Raw genomic sequence first — 19,476 nt, 5'->3', positions numbered from 1 at the left:
TGGAAAGAATACAGCAGGCAGGGTCTGCTCCTGCCCCTCGACCCCTGCCCGCCCTCCCCTCCTCCCCTCCATTCCCCCAGCCAGGGGCCCCGCAGCGGCCCCAGGATCTGGGAGGTCTGGCCGCCACAGAGGCAGGCACGGGTACCACCTGGCCCAGCTGCGGGGCGCCTGGGCTGGCAGGACGGCCGGGTGCCCGGACCTTCCTTCCACATTTCCGAAGCCGCGTCTTCAATGCGCTGGGAGGCTCTCCTATCGATTCAGCATCTAATCTGGTTTCCCATCTGCTTTGCGAAGGGCCCTTCACGCCTCTCTCCACTTGGTATTTCCTAATCCTCAAACGCTGCTTACTTACCGCTCTCTCCTGAGGGACGCCCAGCTCCTTCTCACCCCCTTGACACTCCTGCTCTGTCTCCCTCCCTCCCGGCCATGGCCTCGCCTCGCGACACGGGCAGCCCGGAGCCTGGGGGGGCTGTTCCTGGAGCAGAACATCAGCCACTCCCTCCTTCTTTAACCCAGCGCTCATGGGGTGCCTCCTCTGGGCCAGACACAGGGGCCCGTGTCTGCGGTCCTCTCCGGAAGCAGTGTGTCTGTCGGGGAGCCGAGATGAGAGGAAGCGCGTGCCCAGCACGGCCGGGGGCTCCCGGAGCCGTTACAAGCCCCCCATCCACCGCCCTGCAGACGGGAGGTTGTCCCCACTGTGCAGATGAGCAAATTGAGGTGAGGAATTACGCTCGCTTGCTCCGGGGGCCGGGACCTGAATTCCTGCCCTTTGGGCCAAACTCTGGGAGGACTGTCCTGGATGGCGTGCCTCTGCCTGGCACTCACGCTGGCCTGTGGCAGGCAGCCCTGTGACCAGGCCGAGCCCAGGGCCCTGGGGGAGCCATGCTCTGTGGGACGCGGCCCGGCCTCTGAGAGCGTCCGCACCCCTTCCCAGCCGGGCCCACACCGTCCACCCCTGCAAGGCCCCGCCGGGGAGCGCCCTCCACGTGAAACATCAGAGGCCCGGGTGCCGCTGAGGGCCTGGGCTCCTAACCGGAGATTATCTTCCAGGGGAGGGGAGCGGGTCCTGGAAAGGCCCGTCCCCGCCCAGCAGAGAGGGCAAGCCCCAGCCCTCCTCCCACCGCCAGGATGGGATGGTGGAGGGGCCTGGGCTCCGGAGTCAGCCCCTGGCCCGGCTCGGGCTCCTGGGCGGCAGCAGGACCCACAGAGATGCCGAGCAAAACGGAAACGCAAGCCCCTTGTTCAGAACTGGGGAAGAGTTTCCAGCTCGCAAGTATGACGCATTAGACCGAGTGCAGGGGCCTGGCGGAGTGAGGTCCTGGGCACGACCGCCGGCCCCTGAAGCTGGCCCTGCACCCGCAGCTCAGTAAGGCTCCAGGGTAAAGTCCTGTAAGGTCCCACCTGTGACTTGGCCTCGTGCCCCTGTCTCGTCTCCCCGGGCCACTGCTACCCTGCATTTCACCCAGCAACACGCTGCCTCCCGGGACAGCACCGAGGGCCGACTCCCGCCCCGGGCCCCAGCTGACCAGCAGGACGGGCCACCTCCTTCCGCTCCCCGAACCTCCCTGGCCTTCCCATGGGGTGAAATGATGCGTGTGTAGGATTGTTTGCTAGACCGTCGTCCCCACCACGAGGGCCACACCACCGTGTCTTTAAGTGGCCTGGTGCCTGCCTGGCACACAGGAGGTGCTCAATAAGTCCTTATTGAGGGTGAGAAAGGGGGGCCTCAAATGTCCATCGAGGGATGAATGGACAAAGAAGATGTGGGATATATATACGATGAAGTATCACTCGGCCATCAAAAAGAACGAAACCTTGCCATTTGCAACTATGTGGATGGAACGGGAGGGTGTTACGCTAAGCGAGATCAGTCAGAGAAAGACAAATATCTTATGACTTCACTCACATGCGGAATTTAAGATACAAAACAGATGAACGTAGGGGAAGGGAAGCAAAAACAAGATAAAATCAGGGAGGGGGACAAACCAGAAGAGACTCTTCAACACAGAGAACAAACGGAGGGTTGCCAGAGGGAGGTGGGTGGGGGATGGGCTAAATGGGAGACGGGCATTAAGGAGGGCACTTGTTGGGAGGGGCCCGGGGCGTCGTATGTAAGTGATGAATCCCTAAATTCTACTCCCGAAATCATCATGACAATCTACGTTAACTAACTCGGATTGAAATGAAACACAAATAAAAATGAAGTTAAAAGAAAAGAAGGGAGGGGCCTGATTTAATCCCCTGCGGGACCCTCACTCCCTCTCTGGGATCCTCAGCTGAGACCGTGCACAGCATGGAGACCCCCGGCTTAGTCACTGTCATCTTCCACCAGCCTGGCCCCCATCCCAACCCCCGAGGCCTGGCTGGGAGCTCTGGGAGGCCGGCCTTGTGGGGTCACCCTTGGGGCCCCCAAAGTGCTCGGTGCCGGGCTGTGCAGCAGGCGCTCGGGTCCCCCTGGCCACCACCCACACACAGCGCGCCCGCTGGGTGGGGAACGTCTCTGTGGGAAAGTTCGGCCCTCGCTAGGCACCAAGCGACGCGAGCAGGACGGATGGACGCTTCCAGATGTAACAACAACAGACAGTAAGTCAGGGCCTGCGAGGCAAGGTGTCTGGTAACAAGGGTCCGCAGAAAGGGATGGAAAGACCCAGCGATGAGTGTGTCCCCTCCAGGCTGACGAGCCGCCCTAAATCCGCCACCCTGGTGACACCCAGGACGGTCCCATTCTGCCCAGACATGCAGACAAAACCAGTTGCTGAGCAGGTCCTGGCGAGTCACAGCTGTGGCGAGTGGGCTTGCCTCCGTGTTCCTCCCACGGTGCTAGTGCCTGCCTGCTCTGGAAGCTTCTGCCTGCCGAGCGTCCTTGGCCAACCTCAGCTCTGGGCCCAGGAGCCGCAGCGCGGTGAGAGGGGCTGAGGCCGCAGCGCGAGAGGCCCCCAGACTCCCATCACCCCCCTTACACGCCTCTTCCTCTCCCTGATTCCTCCTCCAGCATCCAGGCCTAAACCAGGGACGCTGGTGATTCGGCCTGTCCATAAGGACTTCCCATATACCTCCCCTGTGCCAGGCATGGGATGCCAGCCCTCAGTTCTTTTCAGATCCTTCTGGATCCTTCCAGCGCCCTGACCACATACAGTGCTGGGGATGAAGGCCAGGGGTGCCAGTGGACCATGGAGGCGCCTGGTGGAAGGGACCCCACTGTGGCCGAGGTCCCGTTTGTGCTGCGAACTGGGTGCCTCTGGGGGGAGCTACACGGGGTGGCGAGGGCCGACCTCATGCCCCAGCTCGGGGGGACCGGGGCGGCAGGAAGCAAGGAGATGGGGGGACTGCGGCCAGGCAGCGGGGCGAACGTGGGAGCCGGGGAGAGGCCAGTGGAAGGGGGCCTGCTCAGGAGCTCCCTGGCTCTCGTCCCTGTGTTCCGGAAAGGCGGGTCAGGGCCACATTCTTCCTGGTAACAGCTTTATTGAGATATAACTCACGTGCCGTAGACTTCACCGACTTTCAGTGTTTTTAATGTGTTGGCAGAGCTGCGTACCCATGGCCACGGTCTTTTCCAGAACGTTTTAGACCCTGTTCCCATTAGTAGTCACTCCCCATTTACCCCCGGCCCCAGGGAACCGCTAGTCTACTTCCCGTCTGCGTGGGTTCTCCTGTTCTGGACACTTCACAGAAATGGAACCACACTCTGTAAGTGGCCACTGGTGACCAGCTTCTTTCACTCCACATTCTGTTAAGGATCTGCCCAACCCCCCACGTGGGGCAAGAGATGGCCCGGCAAGAAGGCCTGAAGGACAGAGGTGAGAGGGAGAAGACCACCGGTGACACCCACCCCAGCAGGAGAGCTATTCCAGAGGCGGGGCCCCTGCAGGGACATAAAGAACGGCCAGCAGCCCACCATCTCACCATCTCGAGGGATAGTGGTTCCTCTGCCTCTGAACTGGGCTCGGTGTGACAAGCAGGCACCAATGTGGGGTGAGGGCCACTGGCTCAGGAAGCAGAAAACTTTCAGAGCCACTCTCCTGGCTTGGGACGGCTCTCTCATTTGACTCTGGGGCTGGGTCAGGGGCACCGTGCTGGTGCGAGGGACGAATGTGAGTCCTGTGTGTGCGAGCCACGCTAGAACGCTGGCTTCAGCCTCAGATCCCGCCAAACCCTTCACACCGTCCAGGCAAAGCTGCTGTCCGGCTCTTTGAGTCGTAAAGGGTCGCAGGAGTGTTAACTATGTCACCAATAGCAAGAAGGGAGCACGGAGACATACTGAGGGCACAGAGGAGGAGCTCACCCTTTCATGCCACCATTTCATGGTAAAATTCCAGACGAATCCTGATAACCCAAGTTCAGTATGACAGCGAGCTGAGCTTAAAGGGCTCCAGCATCAAAGCCAAACCTGGCCCCGGAAATCCCCACGAGCTGGGCTTACAAGCTGGTGTGGCCACTTAAGGCCAGAGCGACCCCACAGAGCAAGCACCTGCTAGAAACGTGCCTCATCACCATGTGGCAGATTTTGCTCTGCCTCTCCCAGGCCTGCCACGTCCTGAGGCCCTAGTCTCACCGAGCTAGCCATGAAATGGTTAAAAACACATCTAATCTGGGGCGCCTGGGTGGCGCAGTCGGTTGGGCGTCCGACTTCAGCCAGGTCACGATCTCTCAGTCCGTGAGTTCGAGCCCCGCGTCAGGCTCTGGCTGATGGCTCAGAGCCTGGAGCCTGTTTCCGATTCTGTGTCTCCCTCTCTCTCTGCCCCTCCCCCGTTCATGCTCTGTCTCTCTCTGTCCCAAAAATAAATAAATGTTGAAAAAAGAAATTTAAAAAAAAAAAAAAAACACATCTAATCAGAAGCGTACAAGATTTCCTTGACAAAATGATGAAATGCCATTAAAGAACTTAAATCAAGTCCTAAATAAACAAAGAGAGATGTTCTCTGAGAAGGATCGACCATCACAATTGGCCAAATCTTCAAGGATCATATATACTTATTCTATTCCCTTCAGAATCCCAGCAAGACTCTGAGTTTGGGTTTGTGGCATTTCTTTAAAAATGAGACCAAATCTTCTCTCCTTTTTTAGGGAGAAAATTGGACCATGTGAATCTGATGCTCGGGGGGAAAAATCAACCCACAAAAATTGTCAAGATGGCTCTGCAAAGGACGATCATGAAGGAGGGTGACTGACCAGATATTAAAGCTGATTCCAAAGCTACGGCAAATAAATGGTATACTCCTGGCATGAGGACAAAATGATCCGTGGGAGAGAAAGAGTTCAAAGGCTCTTCCCAATATACACTGGAACTTAAAACATGACAAAGGGCTGAAAAGAGCTGGGACAGCTGACCATCCAGTTAGAAACAAAGTTAAATCCCTACCTCACACTGTACACAAGAATAATTTCCAAACAAGTTAAAGGCAAAGGAGTTTTGTTGTTGCTTTTTGAACTACAAGCATATGGAAAGTAATAAAGATAAATATCCTTGGGGCACCTGGGTGGCTCAGTCGGTTAAGCCGCCGACTTCGGCTCAGGTCACGATCTCACGGTCCGTGAGTTCAAGCCCCGCGTCGGGCTCTGTGCTGATAGCTCAGAGCCTGGAGCCTGCTTCATATTCTGTGTCTCCCTCTCTCTGACCCTCCCCCGTTCATGCTCTGTCTCTCTCTGTCTCAAAAATAAATAAACGTTAAAAAAAAATTTTTTTTTAAAAAGATAAATATCCTTATGACCTCACAGTGCAGAAAGTATTCCTAGGCCAGACAGAAAACCCAGAAGCTATTAAGGGAAAAAAATTAAAACTGAGTACTCAGAACACATAAAATCGTTGTGCTTTAGGAAGGCCATGCTGGTGGCCCGTATGGGAGAAACATTGGTGGAGGCAGCCAGCCCAGAGGTGAGGAGTCCAGGGGAAGGAAAGTGACCATGGTCCTTTAGAAGGTATCAAGAGGAACCAGAACAGTGGCCAGTGGGGGATTGTGAAAGACACCAGGATTATGTTAGAGTTTAAAACACGTATGATAGGGGCGCCTGGGTGGCGCAGTCGGTTAAGCGTCCGACTTCAGCCAGGTCACGATCTCACGGTCCGTGAGTTCGAGCCCCGCGTCAGGCTCTGGGCTGATGGCTCGGAGCCTGGAGCCTGTTTCCGATTCTGTGTCTCCCTCTCTCTCTGCCCCTCCCCCGTTCATGCTCTGTCTCTCTCTGTCCCAAAAATAAATAAAAAAATAAAAAAAAAAAACACGTATGATAGAGACAGACTTCATTAATATATGGGCACACCTTGCCTTTTCTCCAGCAGATCCTCAATGCTAGACACAACTCCAACTTGGCCCAGTCAGAATCACGCCCTCCCCTGCCCCAGAAGCAACCTTGGGGTGTGTTTGTGGGAGAACGCAGATGCCCACTCAGCAGGTGAGTGTTTAAGGGAGGAGTGTTAAGGGAGGAAGCCCTTAAACACTTCAGCCTCCAGATGTGGTCCCCTTCACCACCCCTCTCCACAACTTCTGTGCTTTCCCAGTGGTTCCCAGACAGTGCCCCAGACTCACCAGAGGACTTTTTTTTTTTTTTTGAGAGATAGAGAGAAAGAGAGACAAAGTGTGAGTGGAGGAGGGGTAGAGACAGAGGGAGACACAGAATCTGAAACAGGTTCCAGGCTCTGAGCTGTCAGCAAAGAGCCAGATGGGGGAGCTTGAACCCATGAACCTGGAGATGATGACCTAAGCCAAAGTTGGATGCTTAACCAACTGAGCCACCCAGGTGCCCATTACCTGAGGACTTATTAAAACACAGGTTGTTGACCCTGCCCCCGAAGTCTCATCTTTTTCAGAATTGCATTGACTACTCTGTCACCCATGTCTTTCCACATAGATTTTAGAATCTGTTCCTCAACACCTACAAAACAGCTTAATGAGATTTTGGGCTCATGTTGAATCTACATGTGAAACAATACTGGGTTTCCCAATCCATGAACATGGACTACCTCCCTATTCCCCGCCCCCCAGAGTTTCTGATTCAGCAAGTCTGAGGAGGAGCCTCAGACTTTTCATTCCCACCCCTGGCCCAGGTGACCCCACCTAGGCCTGGGCAGGAAGCCCGACTGGGTCTGGGAGTCAGGGCTATTCTGAAAACTGGTAACCTCCTGGGCTGGGCCCCAGGATATCAGAGAGAGCTTATGTTCTCATGTAAATCACCACCAGCCAGTTCTTCTGGGATTTTCATGCTAACAACTAACTTTTTCAGATTTTTAATCTCCGGCAGATAAACAGTGAGTGCCAGGAATCTGCAGGTGTATAGGTTCAAGGAGACACAGCCCCTTGTGATAAAGGGTTTGCTCTCTAAGTATCCAATTCCTCAAGTTTCTGGATGAATTTCTCACCTCTTGCAACTTCCTCCCTCAATAAATACCCTCTCAGAAAATCTCAGAAAAATCAACCCCAGGTTGGCTAAGGCTCTGTCATTCCCTGTGGGCCGTGGGGCAGTGCTCTCTGGCTGACCCCAAGGTGAGTCCAGTTGTCCTTTGAGGACAAGACATGGCAGTGTGGGCAGGGGGCTGGCACACAGGAGACCTCAGCTCTCTTCCCACCATGGAGAGGAAGATGAGAGCCAAGGGGCTGGCACCTAGCCTCCAGTAGATCACACAGGTGGCAGTCTGAGTGGCCACCCTCCTGTCTACCTGTGATTCTGAAGCCCAGGCATTCACTGGACCCATCCCCTTCCCGTCTCCCTGAGTGGTCCTCCTGGAGCTCATATAGAGTGGTGCCCACCCATACAGAGCTCAAGCCTGTGCAGGGCACCTGCAGGGGCCCCCAGGAGGTTGCTGTGGCCCATCTCTCTGGCCGACAGTGTGTGTGGCCTTATTCTCCTCCAGATCCCTCTTCTCCCCAGTGTCTGCAGGGACCCCGGGAACAGGACTCCATCTCTCAGTTTTCTCGACCAGGGGCCAATCGAAAGCCTGCTCTGGGGAAACAGGGACCCCAAGAGGAAGGGGTAGCTATGGCTTCAGAATGCAGGAACAACACCGCCTGGACTGCCACTGGGATTGAGGTCTCTGATCAGCACACACAGGGGGCCAGAGCTGTTCTCATGCACCCCAGACACAGCCCTATTGTCCCCAGAGCTAAAAAACAAGCAGAGGCCACAGCCTGAGCCTTGTTCCCTGGCAGAAGGGCAGTCCTGGTGACCCCATGTCCCTAACTCCACACTCTGTCCCTGCATCAGGGTTCTGGTGCTCTAGAGCCCAGTAGCACCCCTGAACCCAGACCCCCAACTGTGGGGATCCGGGGAGGGGGGATGAGGGGAGATGTATGGGGGCCCAGTCTAGAGCTGCCAAGGGCCCCACATCAACCCCAGACTCTTTCAAAAGTGGCCAAGAACCACCCTTTGGTAAATGCAGCAAGGCCAAGAATTGAGTGGCCAGGGGCCTCTGCTCCAAGGTCCCATAGACCTGGGTTCAAATACCAACTGGGTGGCCCAACAGCAGTGTGGCCCTGGGCTTCCCAGGCCTCTGGAGTGAGGACATCAGCTGGAGGCTGCAGTGAAGGTCAGAGGCGATGCATCTCGCAGTGGGTGCAAGGCCTACATCAAGTGAAAATGCTGTCGCTGTTATTTCTGCTTTGGGATCCTCGGCACTGGCACCAAGAAGGCGCTGGGGACGTACACAGCAGGCGTTGCTCCAATTTGCAGAGAGCCATGCAAACCCACAGCCACTGTCAGTCCTTGTAGCAGGAATCTTCCGCGTGGCTTTGACCTTGCTCTAACCTGGCCCGGGGCCACGCCCAGTCCACCTCGGAGCTCGTGTGCGCTCAGTGTTCTGGCACTCATCAGCAGCCCTTGTCTCCAAGTGTCCGGCCTGCTTTCCCTGTGTCCCCAGCACCCTGGGGTCCTTCTCACAGACCCACTGCTTTGCAACCAGGCATCTGTAGAGTCAGTTCGAGCTGCTGTAGAAAGTCTCAAAGATGGGGGAGCTTAAACAACAGGATTCATCCCCCCGCCACGTCCTGGAGACCGGAAGTCCAAGATCCAGACCCTCCCCGAGGTCCTGGAGCCCGGAAGTCCAAGATCCATCCCCTCCTCCAGGTCCTGGAGACCGGAAGTCCAAGATCCAGCCCCTCCCCCACGTCCTGGAGACCGGAAGTCCAAGATCCAGCCCCACTACCCCCCCCCACCCCCCCCGATCCTGGAGACCGGAAGTCCAAGATCCATCGCCTCCCCCAGGTCCTAGAGATCAGAATTCCAAGATCCATCCCCCCAGGTCTTGGAGACCGGAAGTCCAAGATCCACAAGTGCACAGGGCTGCTTCCTCTTGAGGCCTCTCTCCTCCTTCGTGTCTGTGTCCTGATCTCTTCTTACAGGCAAGGACACCTGTCAGATGAGATTAGGGCCCCACCTAATGATCTAATTTTATATTAATCACAGAACTCAGAGAAACATTTTACTTACTAGGACACTGGTTTATTGTAAAAGGAAAGAATCGGGACGGCCAGATGGAAGAGGTGCATAGGCGTGAGGAAGCACCGTGGGTTTCCAAGCCCTGCCTGTACGTCACTCTCCCCAAATCTCCACCAGCCCAGAAGCTCTCCAAACCCAGTCCTTTTGGGTTTCCTGCGAGCTTCCTTACGCAGGCCTCATTGATTAAATCATTGGCCATTTGCAATGGATTCAAGCTCCAGCCCCTCTCTGGAGGTGGGTCTGAAAGCCCTCAAGCCCTGGGTGGGCTCCCATGGCTGCCAGCCCCCCTCCTCAGGGACTTTCCAAGAGTCACTCCATTAACATAACAAAACACCTTTCTGTTCTCATCACAGGAAATTCCAGGGGTTTCAGGAGCTTTGTGCCAGCAAAGAGGACAAAGACCAAATAGATATCTCATATCATAAATCGCAATATCACACCTGCCAAGACCCCATTTCTGCCTGAACTGCCCCTTTGGGCAGCCATGCCCATCCCTGTCCTGGGTGCCACACGTGAGAAATGCCCATGGCACATTCTCTGCTCATTCTAGACCCTGAGGTCCAGACCTGCCCCCCATCGCAGTGCCTCCTCCTTCCTTGGGATGGGTCCCACCCATCTCACCCCAATCTTGAGGAACGGTCAGACAGGCCCCAGACAACACCGCCTGCCATGGGTCTTGTCCCCTACCCTACTGTCTAGGCTCACTGAGCGATCAGGAGCCCGCAAGTGAGACATGCTCTTTGGCCCTTGGCCTTTCTTGGCCCATGATGTTCCCTCTGTTCTCGCTGCTTGCCACGCCCTCGCTATCACCCCTTTGACTGTCTGCAAACACACCTCCCCCAGGAAGCCTTCCCTAACCGTCCATGCCCTGAGCGGAGGAAGCGTCTCCTTCCCCTGGGCTTCTGCAGAATGTTTACACTTCCAGCACAGAAAACCTTGGAATGTGTGCTACTGTTAACAGACAGAAGCCTCGCGATGTACTGTGTCTCGTGCACCAATGCCCCTTCCCGGTCCACGAGACTCAAGAGAGGCAAGGATGGTCCCCGGACCCAGGATGGCTAGTTAGTGTCTCTTGATTGCCCTCTGGCTAAACTAGTTGATTGAGAAGTAGACATGTGACCCCATTCTTATCAATCAGAGCCAATCCGAGGATTAGAACTCTCTGAGGAAGGCAGAAATGAGAAATGGAGAAGGTGAGATTGAGGTCTGATGACAGCATTTGAGCCTCTGGATCCAGCCATTCCTTTTTTTAAAGTTTACTTATTTTGAGAGAGAGAGAGAGAGAGAGACAGCACACAAGCAGGGGAGGGTCAGAGAGAGGGAGAGAGAATCCCAATCAAGCTCCATGACTTTGCCCTGTTCTCTAGAGAACAAGAGAAGTCACTTAGCTAAGGGGCAGCCTCACATTTCCTTCCAGAAGCCTATGGTTTGCCTTCATCGACTGCACACAGCACTGCTGGGCGAGTCCCCGGGCCCTGGCCGAGAGGACGCGGCGCTTCTGAGGGGAACACCCAGGGGCAGAATGGCCCCTGCATCTTCCCAGTGAGAGAAGGGACATCTGGGGTGACATAAGAGAATTGGATGGAAAAAGGGATCTAGATAGGGTGGCACTGTGCCCCCCCAAAAAAAACGTGTCAGCATGAGCGTTAGGCTGGGTCGAACTGTGACCACTGCCCAGTCCCTTTGGTGGCCTGCTCCACGTCACATCCCTGGCGTCTCAAACACACGAGCAGGTCTCACTGAGCAGGGCAGATGTGATGGTCTACACCCACTGGACCTCCCTCCAGGGCACCCAGGAGGGGGAGGCGAAGAACACGCAAGGAGTAAAAGCCATGTGTCACTTCTGGGGACAGCGGCCCAAAGGCGCGCACGCCTCCCCCAGCACAAGCGCGACACGAAAACACCCCGGATCTCGGGCTCGCCCTGTGGACAGCAGCCGCCCCTCCACTCTGCGCTCCCTGCGAGAAGAAAAGTGAGTTTCGTGGCTGAGCCACGGGGATTTGGAGGGGACCTTGTTACTGACTGACACACCAGGGATGGCAGCAGATGGCACACACGTCCTCGAGGAGACAGACGTCACCGAGCCGTCCCGGCGCTCGACACGTGCCCCGGGCGGCCCACAGCAGGTGGCAGGACCCTTCTGGCTCACAAGCTGCCACGCAGGTGGTTGAATGGTTTGACCGGCCCCCCTCACTGGACACCCAGCGGCGGGTCTTGGGAGTGAGGGAGGCCGCCCCTTGGGAGCCCCGAGCGCCTTCCTAGCACTCCCTGCCGAGGCCTGTCCAAGCCTGTTCTCCTCCTCACCCGCCACTCCCCCCATCCCCACCCCCCCGCCCCCCGGGGTGCCGGGCAGAGGCCACCCCCGGCCCCTTCCCGCGGCCCTTCCCTCATCGCTGGCTCTGAAGCCTCGGTGATTTCAGCGTCGGTGACGTTTTTCTCTGCCTTTTAGCTGCGATTTGCAGAGCCAGGTTGAAGCTTGTTCCTCTGAAGACACCGGGAGCTGGGCTGCCCCCACGCTTTCTCGTGCTTTCTCAGGGCGCGCCCAGCCTCCGGCCCAGGAGAGACAATTTCACTCCCTCCCAGTGGGGCTCCTTCCAGAAGGAATGCGGGGGCCCACGTCTCGTCTCTCGATGGTCAGCTCCCTCCCCGAACCCGAGAGGAGGGAAGGGCCGTCCGGGGACGCGGGCTCCAGGCGGACAAACAGAGCGAACATGACTTTTTACAATGGGGCTTTGATCCGCCTAATGTCACAAGACAGGCTGGGGACAAACGCCAGGCCCTGTGTGACTCCCGGTTCCCACAGGAGATGCCCTGCGCAGGTATTCACACGGGGAAATTCTTGGCAGGCCCGGCCCTGGGTCCGTGCCCATCACAGACACAGCGTGGCAATTAGGTTTTGGAAAATGGTGGGCGAGGCTTGTTTGGCGAAGGCTTTAGCCTCCGGCCCAAAGGCGGCCTGGGAGGGAGGGAGGGGGAGGGAGAGCAGCTCCCCCCACCCCCCCACCCCGGCAGTGAGCACCTTCCCTGTGTGAATGAGGGTGAGCAGCCCGCAGGGCACAAAGGCTGGGCTGGCGCCCTCGACAAGGCGCACTCTGTCCCCGGCTGATGGTGACCTTGGCCAAAGCGCTTAGTGAATGGGCCGCACCGCTCCCAGGTGTGTCCGAGCCCGGGGGCCAGAAGCACGTGACGAGGCCAGGCCGTGGGGGCCACTCTTGGGCCGGTCTGTAACCCGGGGGCCCACGGGGGCCCATCCTCGGGGCTGTCGGGACGCATTATCCCCGCCCGTGCGCGGGAACAATAGCTTCACCTGGAACTTGCTGCCATCCCGAGGTGGATGAAACGGCCCCGTGCCTCCCGCCCCGGGGTCCGGTTTCCCTGCCCGCTCCCCCGGGAAGGTGGCCCGGAGCCCAGACAGATAGCGGCTGGCGGGTGGCAGGCGGCCCCTGTTGGACAGGGCCCCTTCCGACCCCCTATCCGAGCCCCTTCCTGACCTTCCTCAGCAGGGGTCAGTGCCCTTGGCTGCTCCATTTTTCAGAAACACTGAAATCGGGCCCAGCAGCGACAAAGTCCCCATCCACCTGCCGCATTCTGGCCTCTCGAGGACGGTTTTGTGCTCACGAACTCTGAGCAGCGTCTGCCCGGTGCTGAGCTGTGCCTCCTAGAACTACTCAGTCGTTTCATCGGCACAAGACCGGCCCCCCGTCTCCCCCTGGGAGTAGCTGGGGAAACTGAGGCTTGCAGCCAGGAAGGGGAGGCCGTGAATGTGAGCCCAGGAGTCTGGCATCCGCGTCCACGAATGTGGCCACCTCGGCGTCCTGGCTGCCACCCCTAAACCCAGGGCCCTTTGATTCACCTGGGAAGGGTGCCCCTGAACACACCTTCCAGGCTCCCGCCCCTCCCACGGCCACCTCCCTGGGGCAGGGACCAGGCGGTACTCAGTGCTGTGCCCTGGTACCCAGGTGAGGCGACTGCTTGTTGATTCAGTAAGAAACTAGCCGGGAGGCGAGAACAGCCTCTGTCCCGGAACAGCACTGCAGGACAGGCATGTCCCAAAGGCTTCCACACCCCACTTTACAGACAAGGAAACAGGGCGAGGGGGACGAGGTGGCTGGGAAGAACTGTGACGGGGTCCAGACACTGCTCTTGTGCCTGTGGGACGCCGGGAAGAGACAGGGAAGAAACAAGAGGGCCGATGGGTGCCGGGTGGAGGCGTCACCTCCAGCTCATGGTCGGAGGGGGCGGTAGGTAGTGGTAAAGAGACGTGGGGGGGGGGGGGGGCTGCCTGGGGTGGTCTCAGGGCAGCCATACCCCCCACCCTTGCTCCTGGGGATCAAGGCCTATCTCGTCGCTCTCTCGAGGCCCGTGTCTGGCTACTTTGGGTTTTGAATGATCCCACTTGGAAGTCATAACAGCAGGTGGTGTTTCCAGTCCTGGAAGGGGGGAGGGGGGGCTGTGGAGGTGACAAAAGGCTAAACAATGACCCAGAGAGGGAGGGGTACAGCGAGCCCAAGTGCCAAAACCCCAGCCCCACGCGCAGCCGACCGGTGTAGACAGATGGGAACCCGCGTGTCCTCGCCAACAAGACGTTCAGGTACCAGAGGACGAGCTCCCTGGTGTCTGTCCCGGGCGAGCGGACAAGGCCAGGCCGGCGTGGGCACTTCCAAGCGGCAGCGGGGGGACCCCGGGGACTATCTGCAGCCCAGCGTCTGGGGGACCCCATGTGGGCGCGCGGCTGTGCGCCGGGCACCGGGCCAACACAGGAGCCTCGGGAATTAGTTCAGCCAGCAGGACCCCTTCGGTGTCCGGGAAGCTCTCGCACCTTCTCTGAGGGGCGGACGTGTTTCCCTGGGAGGAAAGGCGTTTGCACAATCCGTCTGCCAAGAGGCCGCGTTAAGCGTCCCGCCAGGTTTTTCCAGCCGCGGCCGGCTGCTTTGATTCACACAGTCCCCACAGGTGGACCCAGGCCCCTGTGCCCCACTGCCCCAAGCGGGCACAAACCTCCCGCGCGGGACCCCACACGGGAGCCACAGAAAACACGGTGGGGATGAGACCGCGTGCCCACAACGCGCAGTGGGTAGGGAGCCAGAACCCTCTGGGGGCCTGCAGTAAGTTGGCGTGACGGACCGACACCCATTGTGCAGGTGGGTACACTGAGGCACACACGGCCCCAAGGCCTACAGGAAGCAGGGCAGGGATGCCCAAGCTCCTAAGACAGATGCAGCGTTTTGCCCGTGAATGGGGTGGGCAACGCGGCTGAGTCCAGGAAATATGGAAACAAAAGACAGGCTGCATCAAAATGTAAAGGGAAAGAAAGGGAATGCAGTGCCACATTTACAGGTTCAAGGACGCGCTTCGGAAGGCACCATACTGGGGACCCACCGCCCCGAGATTCCAGGACCTCGACCCAGCCCCCCAGTCAAATCACCTGGAGACTCCCGAAAAGGATTCCCCTATCCCTGGAGAGTCATCAAAATCACAAAGGCAGAAAGTAGGAGGGTGGGCTGGGGCTGGGGGAGGGGCGAGTGGGGGGCTGGCGTTTCCAGGGAGGAGCTTCAGTCTGGGAAGATGTAAATGTTCTCCATGTGGATGTGGCAGCGACAATTGCATGTCATTGTCAGCATGCTCAGGGCCACTGACCTGCACGCTCAAAAATGGTTAAGGTGGTAACCTTTATGGTGTGTGTGTTTTAAGACGGTAAGAAAGACGGGAAAAAAGAAAAATGCTTCTATATGTATAAAAGAGTCTTCAGAAGGATGTGTTAGCATCCAAGAAAGTGTTCGCATCGGTGCCCTCCAGAGAAGGAAACCGGACGGCCGGGGGTTAGGAGTAAGAAGTGAATTTTAGTGCCCTTAGAATTCTGATCCCCGTGAATGTATGACAGTCAAGAAATAAATTTTTTCATGTTTTTAAGTTGAAAAAAAAAAAAAGCAATGAGTTAGCAAGCCACCAAGAGACACGGGGGAACCTTAAATGCATTTTGCTAAGAGAAAGGAGGCAATCCGAAAAGGCTGCATTCTGTACAATCCAGCCGCATGACATCCTGGAAAAGGCAGAACTGTGGAGAGCATGAGCAGGGGAGGGGCGGAGAGAGAGGGAGGCACAGAATCCGAAGCAGGCTCAGGGCTCTGAGCTGTCAGCACAGAGCCCAACGCGGGGCTCGAACTCGCAAGCCGGAAGATCACGACCTGAGCCGAAGTCGGACACTCAAGCTCAACCGACTGAGCCCCCCAGGCGCCCCTACATTGTACATTTTTCAAAACCCACAGAATGTGCAACACAAGGTGTCCACCCTAATGTAAACTGCGGACTCTGGTTAATAATAGTGTATCAACATTGGCTCCTTCTTTGTAACAAATAGACCACACCAACACAAGATGCTAATAAGAGGGGCAACCATGGAGGGGTGAAGGGGGTGCATATGGGAACTCTATGTGCTATCTGCTCAGTTGCTCTGTAAATCAAACATATTTCAATGTTTTGACCCCATCAAGACTCAGTGCCACCCAGGCAGGATCCATCCTGGGCTGAGCATCTCAAATCTCTCTCCCGAGACCCTGGCGACAAAGAGGGATGTGTAAGCAGACCAGGGTCCCAAGCCGACATTCCCACTGCTGCAACCACAGCACCCAGCAAGACCCTCGTAGGTGCTCAGTAAATATTTGTTTAATGAATGTTTGGGGAGTGAGAAATGTACGTGAAGTCTAGGACAAGGGAGCAAGATGACAGGGGAGTGGGGGGAAAGGGTGTGGGGAGGGACTTTGTGACCTTGAGGGGGGCACTGCTGCTCCTGCCCATGTAGACGTGGGGAGGACCCCCTCCTAAGGGCTGCCACGGGGAGCTGGGCACACAGAAAGAAATGCAGAATCGAGGATCAGAAACATGAGTGTTAGGATTTTGTGTTTCAATCACAAACCTATTTGAAAAATTGAATTTCTCATTTCTAAGTACGGAGCTATGGTGTAGGGGAAACAGCTGGGGCTAGGAACCCAGAGGCTTGGAACCCACCTCGTCCCTCAGGCTTCTTGTCAGCCAAATAAATGGTTGGGGTCCTTCTCAACACCCCACCCCCCACCAGTCTGGGACTTAGAGTGGAAAGGGCTTCTCTAACCTGTCCCGGAACCTCACAAGAGCCCTCACTGTGTCCTTCAGATCCAGTAATGTCCTCTGCGTCTTGTTTAAAGCAGAAGTTAAAGGAGAAGCCATCTCCTTGAGTTTTAGATCTAGAACTCTGTCTTCCTTGGATGGTGTGTGTGTGTGTGTGTGTGTGTGTGTGTGTGTGTGTGTGGAGAGCCACTCCCTTCCCATTTCAGATCAACCAGTGAAATCTGGTGAGTCCCAGTCGCCAAGCACACTATTTGTCCAGTGCTGCATGGTGTGTGATGCACCCACACCTTGTGTGAGCAAGCCCAGGTTCAGGAGCATGCGAGAGAGGGAAAGGAAAACGTGAAGTGAGGACGGCCATGTAGCATTGCACCAGCTAAGCTCTATAATAAGCTTTCCAGAGACAGGGAGGAGTTCCTCTCGGGGGGGGGTTCCACACCATCACACCGTCAAAGAGCCCACAAAAGGGAGAGAGGTGGGAGGATTTAACAGCCTGGCTCCATCCCATGTCCCATTTCCTTTAGGTCAAGATTCACCACAAAGGTTGTTTCATCTCAAGAGAAAATGCTCAGGAAGCTGGACCCCATTCCCCATGGAATGTTTTCTCATCCAAGTCTGAAGGCAGAGCAGTGACCCAACAAGAATAAGGTGTCAAACCAAGAGATTTTTTTAAAGGCAGTAGAGGAACTGAAAAGGTGTGAGGATTGGGTCCAACACGCCTGTGTCTTACTGCATGTAAGCCTAGGAGGTAGGTATTGTCATCCCAATTTCTCAGGTAAAGAAACTTAAAAGTGGAATTTCCACCACCACCCATGAAGACATAATTGGTATGGGACTTACCCTCTTTCATTAAAAAACAAAATCAGTAGGGTGCCTGGGTGGCTTGGTTATGCATCCAACTTCGGTTCAGGTCATGATCTCGTGGCTTGAGTTCGAGCCCCACATCAGGCTCTGTACTGACAGCTCAGAGCCTAGAACCTACTTCAGATTCTGTGTCTTCCTATCTCCCTGCTACTCTCTCTCTCTCTCTCTCTCTCTCTCTCCCTCTCTCTCTCTTTGTCTGTCTCTCTCTCAAAAATAAGAAAACATTAAAAAAATTAAAAACCAGAAAACTAAACAAAATATATGAAACAGATCTTTCCAGGTATTGGAAAACAAGCAACTTAAGATTGTTATTCTCTAGAGAAGGAGAAAACAACATTGAGCCCCACGGCCAACTTGGCATTCTTTCTGGGGACCCAGAATGCAGGGAAAGGGTATTTAGTGATCTCACTGAGTTGAAGAAACACAGGAGCTTGGGGGAGGTCAGGACAACTAGGCTTTGTGAGGCAGAGTACTGGAGAGGAAAGAATTTATAGAGAACAAATTCCAGAAACATTCACAGGGTCCTCTTGAGTATTTGGTTGAAGATTAAGTTGCACATATGTGAGGGGAAACTGCACAAGGTTGGGCAAAACTCAGCCAGGTCCCAGAGCTCACCTGAGACCCATGCAAGTTCCTACCAGCTAGGATGGAAAGCCCTTGTTGAATACCTGGGGCATTTAGTGGAAACCCAGAATGACCATGCCTTAGTCATATATGTAAACTAGCCATGCAGTATAGGCTACTCTAGAACTGCCCCAACAGAGATAGAAAACAAGCTTCAAAAGGAATAAACTGATCCACAAATAACTTTGCTGCCTGCCAAAACAAATTTCAATCCACTGTGAAAGAGGACAACCTCATTCAAACTCAGAACAATGTGGCATATGTAATGCCCACCATACAATCGAAAATTGCTAGACATGCCAACAGGCAGCAAAATGTGACCCAAGACCAGGAGAAAAATTAGTTAAAAGAAACAGAGCCAGACCTACAGAGATGGTGGAATTAGCTTACAATGAACTTTAAAACAGCCATTATAAATATGTTCCAGAAATGAAAGGAAAATGTGAACATAATGAGAAAGAAATGGAAGATACACACACACACTCAAATGAAACTTCTAGAAATGACAAATACAACATCTGAAATGAAAAATTTACTTCACAGACAGTAGGTTAAACTCAAAGACGTAGAAATGTTAAAGCCATCTAAACTGAAATACAGAAAGGAAAAATACTAAAAAAAATAAATAAATAAATGGTGACTCATGACCTGCACGACAATATCAAGAGGTCTAACATTCATGTTGATGGAGTCCTAGACAGAAAGGAAAGGAAGGACAGTAAAAAATATTTGAAGAAATAATGGCTGAAAGTTTTCCAAAATTGATGAAAATTATAAATGTATATATGTAAGAAGCTCAAAATGAATCACAGACCAAAATGTAAAATCTAAAGTTGTTAAAATTCTGTAAGAAAACAGAGGAGCTAAATCTTGTAGCCTCGGGTTGGGCAAAGATTTCTTTGATAGGACACTAAAAGCATAATCAGCAAAAAGGTTTATACAAGAAGAAAATCTATAAAAGAAGAAAATGACAAATTGGATTTTATAAAAACTAAAAACTTCTGCTCATTGAAAGACACTCTTAGAAATGAAAAGACAAGCCACAGACTGGGAGAAAATATTTGCAAACCACATACCTGATAAAGAACATGCATCCAAAATATTGAAAGAACTCTCAAAACTCAATAATAAGAAAATAAACTACACACTAAAAAAGCAAGCCAAATATTTGAACAAACACTGCACCAAAGAAGATAAGTGGCTGGCAAAAAAAAATACACACACACACACACACATGAAAACAATATTATCAGCCATCAAGGAAAGCATAGTGAAACCTTACTGAAATACCTCTTATCTCTTAGAATGGCAAGACAATGAATTATTTATTTTGAAAAAACCTGACAATACCCAGTGCTTTGAGGATGCAGAGGAATTTGAGGATGCAGGGGAATGGGAGTTCTCATACATAGGTGATGGGGATGCAAAATGGTGCAGCCATTTTAGAAAACAGTTTGGCAGTTC

General features: G+C 54.5%; 1 long non-coding RNA gene across 1 annotated transcript; it reads left to right on the top strand.

Annotated features, from left to right (window-relative positions):
- The first annotated feature begins 141 nt into the window (after positions 1-141).
- LOC131488295 (uncharacterized) lies at positions 142-5,466 on the top strand. The gene is made up of 2 exons (XR_009250150.1): positions 142-717; positions 5,065-5,466. It is a non-coding gene; the product is annotated as an uncharacterized LOC131488295 (long non-coding RNA).
- The last annotated feature ends 14,010 nt before the right edge of the window (positions 5,467-19,476 follow it).

This window comes from Neofelis nebulosa, chromosome 10 (genome assembly GCF_028018385.1).
Source record: "Neofelis nebulosa isolate mNeoNeb1 chromosome 10, mNeoNeb1.pri, whole genome shotgun sequence".
NCBI lineage: Eukaryota > Metazoa > Chordata > Mammalia > Carnivora > Felidae > Neofelis > Neofelis nebulosa.
This window is presented reverse-complemented; position numbering and strand designations above follow the sequence as displayed.